The sequence below is a fragment of the Stegodyphus dumicola genome, chromosome 7 (genome assembly GCF_044657685.1).
Source record: "Stegodyphus dumicola isolate Sdum_Otavi_A_Nest chromosome 7, ASM4465768v1".
NCBI lineage: Eukaryota > Metazoa > Arthropoda > Arachnida > Araneae > Eresidae > Stegodyphus > Stegodyphus dumicola.
The window spans coordinates 47,467,074-47,489,657 of NC_140774.1; the positions used below are offsets into that span (position 1 = coordinate 47,467,074).

General features: G+C 31.4%; 1 protein-coding gene across 1 annotated transcript in view; it reads right to left on the reverse strand.

The window, feature by feature from the left end:
* The window catches only part of LOC118181212 (glucose transporter type 1-like), a 289,653-nt gene extending 272,055 nt beyond the window's left edge, over positions 1–17,598 (reverse strand). Inside the window, exon 1 of the mRNA XM_035350293.2 lies at positions 17,186–17,598. The gene's annotated coding sequence lies outside the window, so the exon portion shown is untranslated. The remainder of the gene's footprint in view (positions 1–17,185) is intronic.
* Positions 17,599–22,584: the final 4,986 nt, after the last annotated feature.

Consider the following 22,584-nt stretch of genomic DNA (forward strand, 5'->3'; position numbering starts at 1 on the left):
GATTCTTAGAGGTATTATAAAATGCTATATTTTTAAGGAAATTGATGAAAACAAACACATTTCATATATAATTGAATAATATGTGGGGATATGATTAATTGTCATCCATTCTCTGAGATGTTAGCGCTACGTTTATAGTTTCAGCCAGTAAAGCCCATATGTAGAGCTTTAATTGCGCCGGATGCTTTTTAGTTTTGGGGATAAAAAATAATTCTAGCTGGAGTGCACCGCAGCCCTAAATAAGAAGGCTCCTGCATTTCTTTAATGTAACTGAACAGGAATTTCAGCAGAAATATGATCTCGAAAATTTGATTTATAGTAATAAAATTATATCAAATATCGATTCTAATTTCTTAATGCAAGGTTCTCTTTCCTTGGGAAACAAACTCTTGAAGAGAGGTCAAGACTTGTAAAGAAAGAAAAGCTCCCACCAGCATGTCAAAGTCTTATTCTCCAGAAAGTACAATGAATCTATGACAGGTGGTAAATTTTTCGTTTCAACGATAGTGTCTTCCCGCGGAAAAGAGCACCTGCACACTCTTTGGAGCTATATAACCAAAGACGACGGGTAACAAATTGTCATTTGTTAACTCTTTTCTCAGCTAACTCTCGGATTCGGTGAAAATTTGTTCCCTTGTCATAGACTGCTTGAAGTTAGAATTGTATTGAGAGGAGATTCTGGTCAGAAAATATTAGACTCTTCTTGTTTTTTCTTACCGACAGGTCATCAGTTAAAATTTTTAATCATCAGTTATATTCCCTGGATTTTCATTGGTGACGCTTTAACCATTTTGACATTTTTCATTGGTGTGCTAGAAAAAGAATGGTTTTGATATCTATCATCCCTTGAAGTAGTACAGTATATTCAGAGCTTGAATTAAACCGCATACTTAAGCTATTTCTTATTTTTTACGTGAAATCGCAATTCTAGCCGAAAATCCAAATAAGTCAAGATCCAGTACTTTATTTCATTATTTAATTATTTACGATTTATTTAATAACGTGTTATTACCACTATATGTTTATTTAGCTCTTTACATTTAATTAAATTAATAGTTTAATTATGCTAATCATTAATTATTAATTTTAATACTTAATTATTTAAATATGTAGTTATTAATTATGTTACTATTCATTTTATTTATTTATTTATTTATGCTTTTCTTTCCTGAGAGAGAATCTTCCATAGGATTCCGGCACTTCTAATTTTAAAAATTACGCCCTGCCTATATGTAAGAAATTCACTCGCAAACGTACCTTGATTACTAATAGAAAAAAAAATGCTGTAAATTCTATTCCCCCGAATAAGAAAATAAAAAAGGAACCCTCGTCTCATAAATTCTTTAAATTTTTCTCCCTTATTTAATTTCCTATAGTTACAAGTTTTTCTTCCATGAACGGTTCATTAGAACTATTCTTTGATTTTGCTGCGTCGTTTTGAATTTGCTGTGTTTTTTTCTCCTCCGCAGGTTTAATAGTCGTTAGATGAAATCAAATAAAGTTGATTATTTCTATTTTTCTCCTCCACAGGTTTAATATTCATTAGGTTAAATCGAGTAAAGTTGATTATTACATCAAACGAATGTTACTTGCCAGAGGGAAGGAATTCCTTCGCTGAGAAATTTCGAGGAAAAGTGACTGAATATAAGCCTACACATAGGAAAATTACGCAGGCAGCCCATTCAGTTGCCAGTTACAGAATAGAATCAGCCATCATAATACAGAATGTCTCGAATAAGTGATGGGAGATTTTTATTTTTGGAAATAACATCAAAATTTTAAATGCATTAAAATTAAACTCTAAAAACAAAATTTTTAAAATAGGCCTTTTTTTCTAGTCTTTTTCATATCAATATTTTTTGAAAAAATATTTTAATTAATCTATTCTCTTTAAAGAAACGAAACTGTGCACAAAAGTCTTCGTACTGAGATTGAAACTTAATCAACAATAATCACAAAACGTAACTTTTGAGCACTATTTTGCTCTGAATCAAGAAATAAAATTAAAAAAAAAACTCATTGAACTCTTTAATAAAGCTTTCTTAGCAATTACGACATTTCAATATTTTCTTTTCATAACTGCTTTAAGAAAGCGATGTGATTAGAAGACTTCAAAATTAGTTTTTAATTTGAAAATAGAAAGAAACGAAAGCGACTTGGCCATCTAAAGTATGTAACACTTTTTAATTTAATTAAACGATATTTGAAGCAAAGCAGAATTCAGTCTAAAAAAAATTCAAGACTCTCAAAACTGAATGAAACGAAAAATTATTGTCACAAATAATAATTAAATTTCTCGAAGGTAGAGTGCTCTGAAACTTGCGATAACCTGTTATTAAACTTACTGAGTATCTATTAATCCCGAGATTACTTAAAATATAATCCAGTTTTCTGTATAAGAGCCGAGAGGCAAGGTAAAAATTCTATGTTGGTGAAATTACAGAAAATCTTTGTTTTTACCCACTCAAAAGTTTTTAGAGATAAGAATTCGGTACATTTGAATAAGATAACATTTGCAGACGGAATGTACTTCAATATTTTCGGTTAGGAAAATCAATTTATGTTTTCACATTTGCTATTAGAGCATTATTCTGCCATTTAATTATCCTGAAATAAAGAAAATATTTTTAAATGTTTAGAGTGAGACGGTGTTGAACAAATTTGGTAAGATATGAAACAAATCTTGCAAAAAAGCATTCAAGAAATTAATTAAATGATGCGTAATGAGCAGAGAAAAATTTTAATTTGTTGTATTCATAGTGACATTCAAGCATATTAAAAAATATTAGTCATCTAAAGTAGAATTTTTAAAAAAATAAGTTTTTAGTCTTTAATGTAATGGAACACAAGGAGCCCCATTATTTTTGCGATAATACCTTGCACTTTAATATGAGTTATGCTATTCATATTCAAATTTTACGTTACACTTTTTATAATATATATATATATATATATATAAGAATATATAATAATATATATATTGATAATACTTGAAATATATATATATATATTGATACTGAATATATATATATATACGAGGGTTGGGGCAAAAGTCATGGCAACTATTTTTTTCTTGTAGATATGTGAACGGATCACAAAACATATATGTGTCATCTGAAAGTTCTGCAGTCATAGTGTGTATGCAGAACATCAGATGGCTCTGTGATAGCCGGCTGTGTTGTAGCGAGGGCTCTGAAATCAGTCAGTTGGTGAATGTCGTGCAAGATGGAAATAACCAGTGTTGAGCAGCGTGCTTACATCAAAATAGCCGTTCTTGGAGGGAGAAATGCGATGGAATGTCACAGTGAATTAATAGAAGCCCTTGGGAATAATGCCCTACATTATCGTACAGTAGGACGGTGGGTAAGAAAGTTTCAGCAAGGGCGTGTGTCAACCAGTGGTGAGCAACGTTCGGGACGACCGGTGAGTGTGCCGTCATCGAGCAACTCATGGATGAACACAGACGATGGACGTTACTGAAGTTAGAGAGGGGAAGTGCCATCGAGAAACGCACCATCCACAGGATATTGCGTAATGAGCTACAGCCACGCAAAATCGCTTCGCGGTGGGTACCGCATGCACTGACGGAAGTTCAAATGTCGGTTTGCTATGCAATATGCTTCGACCACTTTGCACGCGGCAACAGGACGGCGATCAATTCTTTTCACGAATAATCACCATCCATGAATTTTGGGCCAGGGCATACAAACCAGAACTGAAATGTCATTCCGCGGAGTGGCGACATCCTGGATCACCAAGGCTGTAGAAGGTCCGTCAGAATCCTTTCCCAGTTAAATTGATGGTGATCGTCGCGTATGACGTCAGGGGTGTCATTGTTTGCCACTTTGTTCGTCATGGCAGAACAGTGACCGCACGGTACTACAGGGAATCATGTCAACTTTATGTGTATTGTGTTATCATTCTTTTGCACGGTGAAGGCCATATTTCCCTGTATACTACCGTAATAAATTCGTGTGTTACGATATTTCAGTGCTATTCATTGTCTTCTCATGTATTTAAGACCTTGTCCTTTCATCTGCATATGTCACATTTTCCAACCGGACTGGTATCTTCGAGAAAAAAAATAGTTGCCATGACTTTTGCCCCAACCTACGTATATTGATACTGAATAATATATATTGATTTATATATAAGATTGAATTTTCATAATTAAAATTCAAGTTCCTTTTAAAAATATTATTTTCGGGATCCAATTTCAATGCTTCCGGGTTACTTCATTCAGATACATTCTACTAACTTTATATTAGGAGATAAGATACTCAATATTACTTTAAGTAAATATATATATATATATATATATATATATATATATATATATATATACAGGATGAAAGCTAAATGATTCTGTGTTGCGAAAAGTAATCAGTTTTAATTATATCATATTTTAAGCTATATAAATGAGCTATAATTTTAAAATTAATAAACAGCTGTTAAAACGCAGATTATTTTGTACCGAGGTGCGTAATGGCTGACATTAGAAATATGTTTTATTGATTACAAAAGTGCTGTAAATATTCAAAACAATTATCAGTTAAATATTATAAATTGCATACATTTTCAATGAAATCCATGAGATATACTGTTTAAAATTAAAATAAAGATTTAAGTTATTAAGATATAAGATCACTAAACTTTAAATTGTTAAAATGCGTGCTTTAAATCGATCAGTTTTCGAAACAGTTACACATTTATTAAATTTGAAAAACAAATTAAAAAACTTTAAATAGCAACGCTCTGACAGCTGACTAGGAGCCAGATCGAATGCAGTATAAAGATTTTAGTTTTCGATGAGTGACAATCGGTTATTACTTATCAAAGCTAGTGGATAATGGACACATAGTACAGTAACAAATGTAAGTTCCAAAAATTTTGGAAAGGCTTTATTTAGGATGTTTCGGCCGTCAGAATAAAATAATTCTGCCCCAAAACGTGTAATACATTGTATAAAAGTTTTCTTAATTACACTGACGATGCAAGAGGTTCATGAAATTTATTACTGACACATGCAGTAAAAAATTCAATTTATTTCAAATTACACTAATGATATATACTTTAAAAATTAAGGCGTAATTTATTAAGCAATCTTCTTTGCTCTTGATGCGACATAACATAAAGATCTAAAATTTTTCTAAGATTCATCTGAATAGAATTAGGAGTACATCAGAGGTCTGTTTTGGGGCCAGCGTTCTTCCTTGTCTTCATCAATAATCTACCGAATTCACTAAATACTAAAATTACTATATATGCAGACGACACAATTATTCTGATTAAATCCTTTAACGCAGAGGACGTAAGGAATAAACTATAACTTTCTACTGTATTCTGCTACTTTAAAATAGGAGCTTCAAGGTCATTGCGACACTCCTCATTTACGATCATAACATATATCATCGTCACCACACAGAGGAAATTTGGGGATCTTAGCAAATTAGAGGATTCGACCTTTTAACCGCAGCAATCATTTCTATGGTTATGAGTCATGGTTTTGGAAGAAGAAATAATCTTGAACTGCCTTTGGGAGAAGAAATAATCTTGAACTGCCTATTTCAAAGTAATAGACTACAGCATTGTACATAAATTGTGTACGTTATGTTCATACACTTAAACGCAGCATAGTTATTTATAAAAGTACAATTTAAGCATTCATAATTGGATTAAAATTAATAAAGAAGACATTACATTCTAAAAAGCATTCAAAAACACCTAAGTATTTAAGAATAGTTAACGATAGCAAATCAACATACGAGGGCTATCCAGAAAGTAGATTACGTTTTGGAATAAAAAAATAAAGTATAGGAAACAAATTTTATTATATACAGATGAAAGCCACACTCAAATACTACTTTTCTACATAGTCACCATACAAATTAAGGCATTTATCGTAGCGATGTACGAGCTTGGAAAGTCCTTCGTCGAAAAATTCGGCCGCCTGCGCCTTCAACCACTTCGTTACCTCTTCTTGCAGCTGTGCGTCGTCATCAAAACGCTGCATAGCCAGCCACTTCTTCATTGCTGGGAATAGGTGGAAGTCGCTCGGTGCCAGGTCGGGACTGTACGGCGGATGAGGAAACAACTCCCACTTAAAAGATTCAAGAACTTTACGAGTGACATTTGCCGTGTGGGGCCGGGCGTTGTCGTGAATCAACAAGATCTTAGAGCTCAACATTCCTCTGAGCTTGTTTTGAATTGCTCTTCTGAGTTTTTGGAGAGTTTGGCAATACCTTTGAGAGTTTATTTTAGTGCCTCTTTCCAGGAAGTCCACCAAAATTACACCTTTTCTGTCCCAAAAAACAGTCGCCATCATCTTCCTTGCCGACATTGTTTGCATGCATTTCTTGGGTTTTTGGGGAGAACTTGTGTGCCCCCACTGCATTGATTGCAATTTCGTTTCACAGTTCACATGTTTCACCCATGTTTCGTCACCAGTAACGATGCGATCGAGTAAAGAGTCACCATCCTTATGGTAAGCGTCCAAAAAGTTCAACGCTGCAGCCATTCGCTGATTTTTGTGGTCCTCTGTCAAGATTTTTGGAATCCATCTTGCACAAAACTTGTGGTAACCAAGCGTTTCGCTGATGATTTCGTGCAACAAACTTCGCGAAATTTGTGGAAAACTCAAAGAAAGTTCCATTATTGTGAAATTTCGATTTTCACGGACTTTAGCATCGACTTTTTCGAGAAGTTCGGCGGTCACTATGCTGGGTCTCCCACTTCGATCTTCGTCGTGAACATTGGTTCGGCCATTTTGAAATCTTATGACCCACTGACGCACTCCACCTTCAGTGATAATGTTGTCCCCATACACTTCACGAAGCTGCCGATAGATTTCTATCGGTTTACAGTTTTTTGCAGTCAGAAACCTTATTACTGAGCGCACCTCGCGGGATTTTCAATTAACGCAGACATTTCAAACCGTCACAGTATCTGAACGGAGCACAGCACGAACCTCTCACTAGCACGGCTAGATGCAGACTGAGCTGCGCAACGCTCTCACCCCAAGATGGCCGCGCTAGCCCCGCCCCTAGCGGACACAGACGGAAACGTAATCTACTTCCTGGATGGCCCTCGTATATAAATCATAATGAATACGTCACTCTTAAAGCAGTTAGTGGATTTATATGCATTTTTTAAAGTTAATTTAAACTGACAATTGCATTTAAAAGCCAAATTTAACAAACAATGATTTTCTTATTCTTCCGTTTGCGCCCTTACGTGGCTATTGCAGCTACTCATCACAGTAGCTGTTTCATTCAAGTTTTTCGGAACACAATTTTCAGATCGTCATAATATGCGACTAAATCACTAATTCACTGTTATTTAGATATTGGTTTTCATAACACCAAACTAATCAATATTCGTACAATTTCTTTGAAAGATTAGTTGCCTCTTCATAGTAAGAAATTAGCTCCTTATCTGACGTTGTTTTACAAGTGTACAAAACATAAATCTATTTTTATTGTCATTAATTAGTAGACTTGGTTTCTTATTTTCGACAGAATAGAATACCCCATACTCTTAACAGATGGCATCTTAGGAGTTATATTCAGCAAATTACCCCAAAGTATTGAACTTATTATCTCTTGCTCCAGAATAGTCCCATAATTCCTAACGAACTATTTCTAATGTAACAAGTTTACACCACTTCAGTAATTCGACACTTGTCAAGCAAAGCAATATAGAGATTTCGATTTCTACTTTGCTAAAGATATTTCAGGGGCAAAAATAAAATCTGATATTATACTAAAGGAAAGGAAATAATATACAAAAGTTATCCACATTAGCTTTACTCTTCTATCCTGCTTTGTCATTATTTACTTTGAATTCCATTATTTTTTATTGAAAATATTAAAACATTCCTACTATCATTCTTGTTAATATTAGAAACATCCTTTGCGGATTTTTTCCAAAAATTCGAGATCCGTGATATTAACTTACACTTCCATACAAATTTCAACCATTCACTCTGATAATTGTTTCCGCTGTGCGACACCTCTGGGTAACTTTATGATATTCGCGGCTATGCGTATAGCCATTTCTTAAAGTATTGCCGTTGAACAAAACCTAAGATTTATCTTCCAAATTTAATCAGTCTGTACTTGTTTAACAAATTAAGTGATTTGAAAACAAAAGAATTCTTAACAATTTAGATCGTTATTTTACTTTTTTAATGATGTACTTTATATGTGCAATAATAAAAATTAATAATTGAAATACATAAAATTGAATGTATATAAGTAATAAGTTAAATATATAAAATATATCTACTTTTTATTATGTTCATCGGATAAATTTTTTAGCATTTGCAGTTTTTTAATTAAGAAAAGAGCTTTGTTATACAATACTATATTAACTATTCGTGCAGAATAGATTGAGTTTCAGTTATTCTTCATTACTATTACATTTTTCCATCGATGCTTCTAACTGCCTTACATCAGCCCTCGAACAAAGGCTGAGTAATCGTTGCATAAAGTCGAAAAATACTGGTAGTTCGTATAGGGTTCTTTCTCCAGTAATACAGACCAGTGAACTTAACTAATAGGTGGCATGAATACTAAGCTTACATTGATTAGTGTATATTCTTTCTGAAAACGACGAGAGACAACTGATGATGTAATGAATAATATTATATTTTAGCTGTAAATTATGCAAATAAAAATTACAGCAAAAGTATATATGCTTATCCTTTGGGAACTAATTTAAATATCATAGAAAATGTTCATGAATGGAAGAATCAAGACAAGAAAGTTAAGCATTTACCATAAAATTCGATATCAAAATTCTAAAAAATATAGAACTTAAAGGATTTTTTTATCTTGCTTCTGAACGCTTTAATTTCACGAACGTTTTACGAGTTAATTCATTTGTATGGTAAATGTGAAATATCTTCCCTTAGAGAGTTTTCCCCGGAAAGATATTCTTAGAAAAATCTCCCGGAATCCCCGTATTTGATTAATTCATTGCAAGCCAACTGCAGCAGTTTTCCATTTTTTAGGAAAGAAATAAGTAGTTCAGTATTTCTAAAATAGTTGAAACATTATGTTAAGCTATTATGTACTTATCATTCAAACATCTTGGCAATACTACGATTATAAGAAACAATACTTTGACTGTCATCCATAAGTTATCAGTGACCAATGATCTTGAAGAACATTACCGCTTTCAGTTTAATTTTGAACTAAATAAGTCTTTAGAAAACCCTTTCCAATTTTTTTAATTGTCATATTGCTTTACTTCCCAGTTATGTAAACATGCATGTTAAGAAGTGCCTACCTCGAAAATAAAGTTTAAAAGCAATTAGCATCTTAATAATTCAAGGATTTTATTTTTAATAACATATGTATTTAGAATAATTTGAAAGATTCTTAATTTATATATCCAACTGATATTTTTATAAGCATTTTTAGAATTACTGTGACTAATAAAAATACTTCTAAAGCAATACTTCACGTGTCCAGCAGAGAATCGTTTAGTTTACGAATGTTCGGTACGAATGTTAATGTTATAATTTATCTTTTTATTTCATTTTATTTTTTCGTTTATTTAAATAGCTGGTAGCCAACTGGTCGTCATGGGGCTACATGAGGCCTGCAACAAGCTTAACAAAATTTATTGTACATTATCAGTATTATCTTTATCTACTAAAATACAAAAAATTCTGTAACGAATTGTTACAGCAGTGTATTTTATTACTCTTGCGCACCTATAACAAATAAAGCATAAAACTAATTTCAGCTTGAATGTATATGTCAATTTGCGAAAGATTCACATTTAGAATGTCAGGAAAGGAAACTTCAATCTTTTCCTTTTAGGTATAATGTGTGACGCATGTTTATGGAATAAGAAATGAAAATTTTCGAGCAGGTAAATCAGCTTTTTATATTTGAAATGTCTTGCATTAATCAGTTTCTTCTTTTTATTTTCAGCAAAATACAAAATAACCATGACACTGATGTTTAACAATACGCATAACTCTTCTCAAAAGGCAGGTATTCTATTAATAATCTTGTTGTCATTCTAAAATATGAAAATATTCTTTATTATTTCATTGTTTTTACGACTGCGAAACGTTATAAGTTTTATAAATTTTAAGATATTACGTGCCTGACAAGGAATTACCGGTTCTCGATGAAATCATTTTAACTTCTTGATGATTTTAAGTATTGAATACATAAAGGGTAGATATATATAGAGAGAGAGACATAATTAATATGTACAAAATTAATATAGCTTCAGAATGTGCTGCTTCATAACGGCTACATAAAATATAAAATATATTTTGGGATCCATGAAACCAGCAGATTCGTTTATCTTAAACTGGCTTCCGTACATTCACAGATGACTGCCACTGATTTGAATAATATAAAAAATAATACAATACAGCACATGTTTTAAAGAAAATTCTCGTATATCCGATACACAGAGTGTCTGCATTCGGTAATGCACAAAGGCTTTAATTTTTCATTTTAAACTTAATCTAATCAATATGTTACTAATTTATAAAGAAAGCGATTCAAATCTGATCAGTGTCCTCCATTTTTTTCAGTCTTGACCCTCTAATTTTTCACTTTTGTGGCCTAATTAAGTTTCAAATAAAAGGATATCACCATATGTTACGTCTAAAGAAACAATATAGAGAATTTATGGATGGAGAATGGATAGAAATACAAATAAAAGGATTTTGCCACGAAATGTAATCGCCTTGTACTATTTTTAAATAAATAATATAGCGATTATAAAAGAGTATGGCAGCACTTAACACTGTATCAGGAATTCTGAAGATATTCAAAATATATGCTATAATTTTTTTAATTTTGTGATTTTGCTATTGAATTTTATATAGAGTAAATGCAAAGAAAGTAATGTTTTACAAATAAAGTTAAGTAGACTAAAAGAAAAGGAGAAAAATCTGAAAGCCTTCAGATTTTATATTACGCCCACAGGGGCTTTTTGTTTTACATCTTGTGTGTTACCTTTATTTATTAAATATCATGTTCTTCGCACTTGAACCATAAAATTCAATCCAACAGCAATATTGCAAAATATTTAAAAGAGCATATCCTTAGAATTTCCGATACACAGGCTTGCGCACTGTAGATAATAAAAAAATGTTCTTTTTTCTGAATAGTGTTGCTATCGCTCGCTTTGAAATCGTTGAATTTCTTAATCAAAAACTAATAAATGGTTTACAAATATGAAGTAGATAATAAAACAAATTCCAAATTCGAAATTTGGGCTTTCAGATGCAGCATTGTTCCAGAATCCTAAACATACGCTACTTCTAAAAATTTTGTGATTTTTCTGTTGAATTTTATGTGGCGTACGAAGAAAACGATGTTTAATAATAAAGCTTAAAAGGCAAAAAGAGTTATGCAGATCATTTTGTTAAGAAAACTGAATACTGATATAATGAACTGCAAAAATACTGAAAAAATAAGCACAAAAATATGTTTATCCACACATTATCAGAATTACGAAACTATTCTGCATTCTGCTTTTAAAAACCCTGTAATTTTACTGTTGAATTTTATGTGGCATAAGTGTGAAGAAAGTGGTGTTTAATAATAAAGTTAGAAAGACAAAAAGAATTGTATGCGCAAGAATGAACCCAAGAGCAAATTGGTTTGCTATGAGCACCCTATGAGAACATAAAAAGCCTTAACAAAACCTCTGGTATGAACTTGATATCTTCCTTCTTTTAGATTTTTTTAAACTTTATTTTTTTTAAATAAAGACTCTTATGAGTTATAATAGATTCATTTTATAAATATATCCAAATGAAAAATTTTTACTAGCATCTGAAGTTTCGCTGTAGTTAATACAAGATGTTTTAAATTCCATGTTTTATATAAATGGTACGGAAACATTTAGTTTTACATTTTTGTAAAGTTTTGGATTTTTTAAAATATTTTTAGTGTTTTAATAATTTTAAAAAGTGGCAGAATTTTCTTTCATATGTTATATTATAATTCGAAGTTTTTGGAATACCAGGCCTTTTTTTCTAGCCCAAAGAGGGGTTAGCCCAGAAGGACTGTTAGTTTTAAAACGGTATTTTGCATTGAATCACTTAAATGCGATGTATCACTTTTCAAATTGTTGTCACCAAATATTATCGCCCTGTATTATATTTAAAGAAACTAAATAATGAAGAATCTGTATGAATGTATGTAGGTTTCTCGCACTGTGGAAAAACAACGGTATCTAGAGTTGTTTTTCGACAGTGTTCATCAAAGTGTTTGTTCAGCAAAGTGTGTTCATCACAGTGTTTTTCCACAGTTCTATCATCAAATTTTGAATAACGTAGTCCTCCACCCGAAAATGGGCACCTGGAAGCCCAAATTTGGAATTTGTTTTATTGTATATTTCATATTTTCTAAAACTTTAATGAACGTTTTATTAAAAACTCAACAATTTCACTGCGAGCAGTGACAACACTGTAGGAAATAAAGCATTTTTATCTCCGGAAATTCTGAAGATCTCCTGTCTTTAAATATTTTTAGTCCAAAGTGGCGTTAACCCAAATGCTCTCGAAATGTGTATGTGTCTGTAAACAGGAAAAAAAACCGCTTGTTTGGGCATAATATAAACTTTCAGATTTCATATTATGCCCATACGAGCGTTTATTTATTTATTTATTTATTAGTCCAAAGGGGCTTTGTCCCTGAAGGACTATTGTTTTCGTTTTGCGATTTTGCGTCGGACTCATAAACGTCGGTTCACTTTTCAAACTGTTGCCACAAAATGTTAGAGTCCTGCATTATATTTGAAGAAATTAAATAATGAAAAATCTGCATAAATGATTGTCTATTTCTCGCATTGTGATAAAACAATGGTACATAGAGCCATCGAATTTTGAATGACGAAATCCTACTGCGAATATGGGCATCTGAAATCCCAAATTTGGAATTTGTTTTATTATAGATTTTATATTTTGTAAAACTTTAACGAATTTTTTATTTACAAACTCAATGCTTTAAAAGCGAGAAATGGCAACGTTATATAGAAAAAAAATACTTTTATCTCCAGCTCGCGAGACTGTGTATATCAGAAATTCTAAAGATATGCTTAATTTAACATTATTTTGCGATATTGCTCTCGAACTGAATTTTATGGTTTAAGTGCAAAGAACATGATATTTAATAAATAAAGGTAACACTCAAAACGTTAAAAAAACGCCCCTTTGGACGTAATTTAAAATCTGAAACATTTCAGATTTTTTTTAATTTCTATTTTTTTATTTTATTTTTTTTCTACGCGTGTGAATGGATACAAAAGTATTTCATTTGCTAATTCTGTAATATCTGATAAAATAGAAACAAAAATTTCAAACGAAAAAGTCCTCACGTGCATAGCAATAATCACAAATTTGACCTACAGAAGAAATGTAGGCTACAGGGCCTACATTTGCCCATTTCTACATTTGGATTTTTCAGATGTCTAAATAGGATATGCCTTAGTTAGTTCAGATATTTCTTGTTCCTCACCTAGCAATATTTTACTTCCCGTAAAAAAGCAGCGTTCAAAGGTGTCCTTTCTTTAAAGGTGTCTTTCCTGCACATAACCTTTTTCTGCAGTGAACACAAGTATACGAGATCCGCGCTCGCTTTTTTTTTTTTTTTTTTTTTTTTTTCCCGCTTTCTGCGTTAATTGGAGGATGACGAGTTGTTTTGTATCAAACTCTTTATGAATACTTAAAAATAACTCTGCCTACGGAAACAGGTACATTGTTTTGCCACTATAGGATTGCCAGATCGAAACTCTGGGTATAAATACACATAATGGGATAAGATCATTTATTATCTTAGTAAACTGCCACATAAATTAACAAAGTTATGTACTTTATTTTTAGAGTAACATTTTGTAACAAGTGCTATTTTAAACATTACTGAAAATAAAATAAGTTTCGAATATTCTAAAGCGCAAATCTCAAAATCTACTTCTTCATTTCCTTGCAAAATTGAAACTGTTATCGCTTATCTTGCAGGAAATATTTCTTGGATGATTAAGTCTTTTCGCAGTTAAATAATTATGTTTCGTTATTAAATAATTAGTCCTTTGTTTGCTACTAAGTGCCAAAGTCTCTTCTTATATTAATTTTGCTGGAAGCATATTAAAGCAGTGTTCAATAATGTTCAGTGGAATAGTTCGTTTTAAATATATAATTTTATATTATTCGTTTTGAACTTCTAAAGGTTCATTATTAAATTAATAAGTATATGATAAAGATTTTGTTTCAGTTTCGAGTATAAAATCTGAATGCGAGAAGTTTTTATGAATGCAGTTTTAATGATTTTTCATACTATTTAAGTTATTAATATATTTTCCATTGTAAACTTTTTTTTAGATGTTAATCTATAAAGTTTTCTAACTGCAAGATTTGCTGTGGCTTACTTTCAGATATTCGATTCATGTGGTTCCCGTCCCCAATACTGTTCGTTTTGTTAGTGTCGCCTATGGCCATCACCTTTAATAATTTAAAAAATAATAGCCGGTATTAGAAAAAGAATTTAGCAACTATTTTTTAATTAAAAATGCATTTTACTTGCTTAAGCTACTTTAAATGAAAACACAAATGCAAAAGTTTAATTTTTATTATAAAATCTGTGTTTAGAATAACATCTATTTTGAAAATACTGTTTTTAAAAATGAGTCATTTACGTTATTTTTGTGGAAAAAACCTGACTTTGTGTTACCTGAAAATCCTAATACTTTTGTAGTTAAGTATGTAAGATATAGCACGAGAAACATATTTTATTAATTATAATGCTGGTGTGAACATTCATACAAATTATCGATTATTCAATCGATAATAATCGATAATTTGTATGAATAATTATGATATTTTTATGAATAGTGATAATATGATATTTTTATCCAATAAAAAAATTTCTATATTTAAAGTAAGTAATGCATGATGTTAGAAACACCTTTTGGTAATTATGTATAATTATGCTGCAACTGCACGTAGAAACTATCAGCTGCACGTATTATAAAGTAAAGATAATTTTAATTTTCATAAATTAAATAATTACTAAAATGTTTAAATTTGCCTCAAATTCCTTCTGTTGCTTTTCAAATACTCAGTTCATTAAGAAATAACAAACTGTTTAAATTTGAAAAGTAAATTAAAGATCTCGTGCCTTATGCAGTGAAAATACTCTTAGAACTATCTATTTGAAAACGGCGCACATAATACATTATAATTCATATGTTCATGCTGTAGCCATGCTTGAAATTAACCCGAAGGATAAATCTACGCTTGCGCAACTTAACTTAATGGTCTGAAAATTTTGAAAAGACTTTTTTAAAGTCAAACATTTGTTATTTGTAATAACGTTACTCTGGTCAGTTGGGCGAACAAGATTCCATCGTTTTCTTTGAAAAGGCAAAAACACACCTTTCTTAACACCTTCTGAACGTAACAGTTTTCATCGTCTGTTATATTACTGACATACTTCGCACACACTTCATTCTGAAATCTTTCCATTAGAAGATATTGTGTAAAGCCTCTTCTTTCGATACATCAAAATAAGCTTTTTGTGAAACAGTGCGTTTTCTACAGGTCTCTGACTTCTTTATGGTTATCATACTTCGCACTGTTAGTAGATTTTTCAGTAGCATTTTACTTTGGCTCAGTTGCTGATAAGTGTCACCTCAGTAAATTGTATTTATTGTTCAAGAATTCTGGCACACAGATAATTAGAAATACTTATATCATATTCTCCATTTCTACCAAATATTATTTATTTTATGTAATTCTCATAAAAATTAGACTACTTATATCATTAATAAAAAAACTATTTTATTTCTTGTGCAATTTTCATTTTTTAAATTTATTTATTCATTTGCTTTAATCAATAAGAATATAAGTGTATTATGAAGTATTTCGTGGCTTCATATCTAGCGAAAATTCTTATTACAATCTTATGGAATTCTTTGATGCGAAAATATTTAAAACTTGCGTATCCGAAAATTCAAACCTGCACCTTTTTAAAGATTAACAAAAAAATGAAATAGAAAAATTTCCCATTTCATCACATTAATACTAAAAAATCCAAATTTGGGTATCAAATAAAAACTTGTTACCTGAATCTCCTTTTTCTAATGTATTTTGAAATAAGCGCCATAAATGACTCACAGAAAAGTGCATTTTTAACAAATTATTTGAAACTGAAATGAAAAACATTAAATGTTTGTTTATTTTTTAAAAGATCTTTTGAGTATTTTTAAAAAGCATTTTTTATTGAATTGAACTTAAATTATAATATACGGAAATGTATATATATATTATAATAATATTTAGTGAGAGAGAGAGGAAGAGGGGGAGAAGAAATTAAAAAACTATTTTCGAATACTCAAACATTTTAGAAACTAATGATTGCCGCACATTATTTTATATCCCTAAATAAACCATCTCCATCCATCTGACACTTATCGAAATGTATTCTTTTCTCCAAAATATCCATTAAACTACTTAACATACAAGACTCTTCATACGAAAGGTAGCACTTTATTAGACTTCACATAGAGTTTTTAAATAGCATGTAACTAAACACCGTGCATAAACGATGTTTGTTAAACCTTAAATATATCAAACAACAATAAGACTATCACTGAAACAATTTCTAGACTGAGAAAATTTATAGACTATCTCAATTCCGCGTGTTATCAAATGAGCTTAGTTACAGTTACCTTCCCTTAAAGAAGATAAAATACTGAAGAATCAAAATAATATGAAATCCTTCGTTTACATCTACAACATTTATAAACACTCTTGCTCTTTTAAAAAATATTTTAAAATAATTACAGTATGTTCTTCCTAGTGTTTACGATTTTCAATATTTACTAATTAATTAATCGAAATGCAGTATTTTAACACTGAAATAAAAACAGACTATCCACGTTTAATAAAAAATAAGAATTCGAAATTAGACTTTTGGAAAATTGAATATTTTAACTGCAAAAAACTAAGGTCGTAGACTTTGAAAGCCTAAGCCATTATTTTATGTATTTGTAAATTCATCCTAAATATACCAAGAATTATTTTTCCTGATAAAAAAATGTTATTTTTTACAGCTAGCTTACTTCAATACTAGGGATAATATTTCCCATCATCTTTTACCGTTTCGCTCGAAGAATGCAAAGATATAGGAATTCTGATACATACCTTTACACTCGAAAGATAACAGAACAGTTTCTAAAATCCAGATAAGGGAATAATCAATTTTGGACAATCCACAAGTCACAGGATTTAAACGAAGAGATAGAAAATATGTTCTCTACAGTATGTAAAAATGTCTTTTCGAACAGATTCGTCACCCACAGGTAAAGATAGAAATTATTCGCCATGTTTCGAATACGACAGGCAGCGCCACTGAGCCGCCATGACAGTTTCGGCTACTCAACAAAATTCTGCCGTATTTCCAGGAACATCTGTCACAGAGAAAACTACGAAGAATCACTACAATCAAAGTTTTTCTCGCAAATAAAACAAACGAGGGCACTTACCGGCGCTGGCAGAGCGGCTACAGAGCCGCCCTTTTACGTCCGCATTGTACACGTCCTTAAAATAACATAACACTACTAATTTCCAACCCGCTTTGTTGTTTTTTCCTCCAACCGATTGCAAGGCAGCTTTGAGCAGTGTCCACCAGGGCGGCGCTGAGCAACACATTTCGATTATTCTTATGGGGCGAAAGGCTGTTTCCGGTATTTCCCAACGAGACTAGAAGAAGATGATATTAGGATGCGGAATAGCATTACTACGAGAACCAGAGAGAATTCAATATTAGTCGAAAATCAGAGAGCATCAAACGAAATAGCCCTCGCTTACCAGCTTAAACCGAGAGTAAAGAGAAAATGAATAATAGCGATGTACTAATGAGTATCTTAGTTTTAAAATTAAAAAGGGCAGCAATCCTAAAAATTTTAGAATCTGATTAAAAATAATTGTATTAATTATACAAAATATAAGTTACAATTTTGATGCATAAAATAATCAGTGAATTTATATTAAGATAGTGGAGATCAAAGTTTTAACATGATATCTAGAAGGCTGCTGAATTCAATGGAATGATTATTCTTTATAAATAGTGTAAGAATTTTATCGCTGCGAGAATTCCAAAGGCCTTTCTGAGACTTTACGAAAATCAGTTTTCCGCGAATATCAAGTCCATTAACTAATTTCAAGTTTTTCCTATTATTTATATTTTAATTTTTAGGCGTTTTTTCACATTTAAATAGTTTCAATACTACTTCACACTGAAAATCTGTATGAAAACTACATTGCAAAATAATCCTGTTCTAAAATTCAAACAAGAAACATAAACCTTAAACTATTGCTTCCCAGTTTTGTTGCATTCCTGGATTACTGGAAAACATTGTTTCCCAAAGTTGCAGTAAGTTACCCTCTTTTACATTTCAATATCGGCAAACAGTTTCGATGCTAAGTTATTATTTTTCTGTATATTAAAACATACTCCTTAATGTTGCTTTAATTCGGCTACATGCAGCGGAAAGTCTCAATTTTGACTCCATCATTTAAAAAAAATTAGCCAAGTTCCGTAAGCTTCATTTCTTGCTTGTCGAGTTAACACAGCTAAAATAGAATCTCACTTTTTTCGCAATTAATTTTTTTTTTCTAGAAATGAATTTTTTTTAGTTTTTGGACATTCCCAGTGTTAAACTGTTCATTGATTAGCTCAGAAACAAGCTGTTGATCTTTTACATTTTTTGAAATCTAACGATTAAAAATGTAATGGCCATGAAAATGTAAAACTTTTTAATTTTTTAAAAATTATATTTTTTATTTTTCTTGAATTTATGGAATGGCTGTTTTTATACTGTTTTAGTCGAATTCCATTTCTTGTTCCACATTGCTATATCTGAACATGATTTCAGAATTTGCTTTCAATTTTAGTTTTAAGTTTAAAATCATTAGCCTTTAATTGCAGCAACTTCCAAGGCGCGATATAGTTACCTGTATATTAGACCTTATTGCATCTTTTATTTTAATTATATATGCATGCAAATATAAGCAAGCATTCTGAAATTCCAAAATTAAGATTATTAGTTATTAAAGTCATGCAGTATGCTGCGAAATTAATGAAATAATCAAGTAATGATAATTAATTCAAAAAATGGTGGCTAACTAGTTTACACAAAGAACTCAAATCAACTCTGAAGCAAAAGCAAAACAACTCTAAAATCATATAATATAATAAATAGTTAAACATTCTTTAATCTTTTTTGAAGGAACAGCCGAATGAATCTCAAGAATTTGTTTTTGTAATTGTAAGTACTTATTTAGTTTTAAACTAACCACTTTTGCTCAGTTAATTACCTTTTCTATTTTCTCTTATTTCTATTTCCTGCCAGAATTATCTTTCAGTTTCGCGCATTATGCAAAGTACGTTAAAAAATATATATACGCTGGTGTCTGAGTTACTTTAGACAGAGCACGTTTTGCCTTTCGGCCAAGTTGATTCGCTGATATTTAAAGCTCGCTATTTTACGCCCGCGCATAAAGATTGCCGGTGTATATACGTAGCGTATTCGGAAACTAAGTACCGTTTCATTCTAGCGTCGTCGCAGCGCTTTGGTAGGCGTCCCGCGCATGCGCGCTAGTCTTTCTTGTTCACTGACTTTCAATTGTCGCCATACTGGTTGCTCTATGTTGTGTTTTCAGTTTGCTATATACATTCAAAATGTTTAAGACAATTAGTTCTCCCGCTGACTGTGAGATTCGTGCCGTGATTAAATTTTTGAACGCGAGGCATGTTAAACCGGCCGAAATTTATCGTCAAGTGATAGAAGTTTATGGAATGGTGAGAAAGTGGGTAAGAATGTTTAATGCAGGTCGAACAAATGTCCACGCCGAGGCTCGGAGTGGTCGGCCTTCTGTTGTCACCGATGATTTGGTAAGGAAAGTTGATGAAGCAATTCATGAGTACTGTAACAGCTTTAAATAATATTAAAATCTTGTAGATTAAATAATTTAATTAGATGAACATTAAGGTATTTGTGAATGGCAATATTTGAAACCAGACTCGAGTGCCTCGTGCGACTCTCGCACGAAAAATGTAATTTATTTTTAAATGATAGAATATGTTTTCTCTTCTTGTTTGTATATCGCCATTTTTTTAGTGTTAAATAAAAGTTATTGCTGTGTTCCATCATTGGAGTTGCTTCATTTCATCAAAGAAGTATCACAGTCATAATTATTTTGGAGGCACCGACCAAGATCGAATAATCGTGCGTATTTTTATTTCATTAGTTCATCACTGAACATAATATTAGTGATACCAGATTATTACTTCCTGTTAATATTGAATTGCTTTATTTTATTAGTTCATCACTGAATGCAATATTAGCGATACCAGATTATTACTTTCTGTTAATATTGAATTGCTTTATTTTATTAGTTCATCACTGAACGCAATATTAGTGATACCAGGTTATTACTTCCTGTTGATATTGAATTGCCTTATTTTATTAGTTGATCACTCAGCGTAATATTAGTGATACCAGATTATTACTTCCTTTTGATATTAAATTGCCTTATTTTATTAGTTCATCACTGAACGTAACTTCCTGTTGATGTTGAATTGTCTTATTTTATTAGTTCATCACTGAACATAATATTAGTGATACCAGGTTATTACTTCCTGTTGATATTGAATTGCCTTATTTTATTAGTTCATCACTGAACGTAATATTAGTGATATCAGGTTATTACTTCCTGTTAACGCTGAACTGCCTTATTTTATTAGTTTATCACTTGAACGTAAACTTAGTGATACCATTTTAATGCCGTCTCTACTAGAGCTCAAAGGAAAAGAAAAATAGCTGAAGAGCAGATCTTGGAACCGAAGAAGGAAGAAAATAAAGCATCCAGAGATGTATTTGAAGAAGAAGTTAAATCAGCAGAATTAAACGTGGAAGATGTTCACGAAAATTTGAAAACGATAAAGAAATTAATATTGAGAATCATTTTCAATGCAGCGTTATCATCATCTTTCGGCTTTTGATTTAATATCAAAGCCGCTACTAATAGACGAAGAAAACAATTGTCGAAAGCAAATGACCAATGAATATTATCCGAAAGGCACAGATGAACTGAGGAAAGGCTTTGCTGTGAATTATAGCCGAGGAACTGGTCCACCATGGAAGAGATCTAGGCGCCGTCAAGATAAAAAAAGAAGACTAATTTGAACACTGTTCCATTTTCTTCCTATTTAAATGTGGTGTAAAAATATTTGTTTAAAATTTAAAATTTTTGCCTGAAAATTTGAAAACTTATGAGAGAAGTTATCTTTTCTCTTTAAGCAATTGAGCAAGCCGAGCTTATAATCTTTCGAAATTTACAGAACTTTTCCCTTCGGCAAAAGTCTCTCCGTTGGGGGAGAGGTTGTAACAGCTTTAAATAATATTAAAATCTTGTAGATTAAATAATTTAATTAGATGAATATTAAGGTATTTGTGAATGGCAATATTTGAAACCAGACTCGAGTGCCTCGTGCGACTCTCGCACGAAAAATGTAATTTATTTTTAAATGATAGAATATGTTTTCTCTTCTTGTTTGTATATCGCCATTTTTTTTAGTGTTAAATAAAAGTTATTGCTGTGTTCCATCATTGGAGTTGCTTCATTTCATCAAAGAAGTATCACAGTCATAATTATTTTGGAGGCACCGACCAAGATCGAATAATCGTGCGTATTTTTATTTCATTAGTTCATCACTGAACATAATATTAGTGATACCAGATTATTACTTCCTGTTAATATTGAATTGCTTTATTTTATTAGTTCATCACTGAATGCAATATTAGCGATACCAGATTATTACTTTCTGTTAATATTGAATTGCTTTATTTTATTAGTTCATCACTGAACGCAATATTAGTGATACCAGGTTATTACTTCCTGTTGATATTGAATTGCCTTATTTTATTAGTTGATCACTGAGCGTAATATTAGTGATACCAGATTATTACTTCCTTTTGATATTAAATTGCTTTATTTTATTAGTTCATCACTGAACGTAACTTCCTGTTGATATTGAATTGTCTTATTTTATTAGTTCATCACTGAACATAATATTAGTGATACCAGGTTATTACTTCCTGTTGATATTGAATTGCCTTATTTTATTAGTTCATCACTGAACGTAATATTAGTGATATCAGGTTATTACTTCCTGTTAACGCTGAACTGCCTTATTTTATTAGTTTATCACTTGAACGTAAACTTAGTGATACCATTTTAATGCCGTCTCTACTAGAGCTCAAAGGAAAAGAAAAATAGCTGAAGAGCAGATCTTGGAACCGAAGAAGGAAGAAAATAAAGCATCCAGAGATGTATTTGAAGAAGAAGTTAAATCAGCAGAATTAAACGTGGAAGATGTTCACGAAAATTTGAAAACGATAAAGAAATTAATATTGAGAATCATTTTCAATGCAGCGTTATCATCATCTTTCGGCTTTTGATTTAATATCAAAGCCGCTACTAATAGACGAAGAAAACAATTGTCGAAAGCAAATGACCAATGAATATTATCCGAAAGG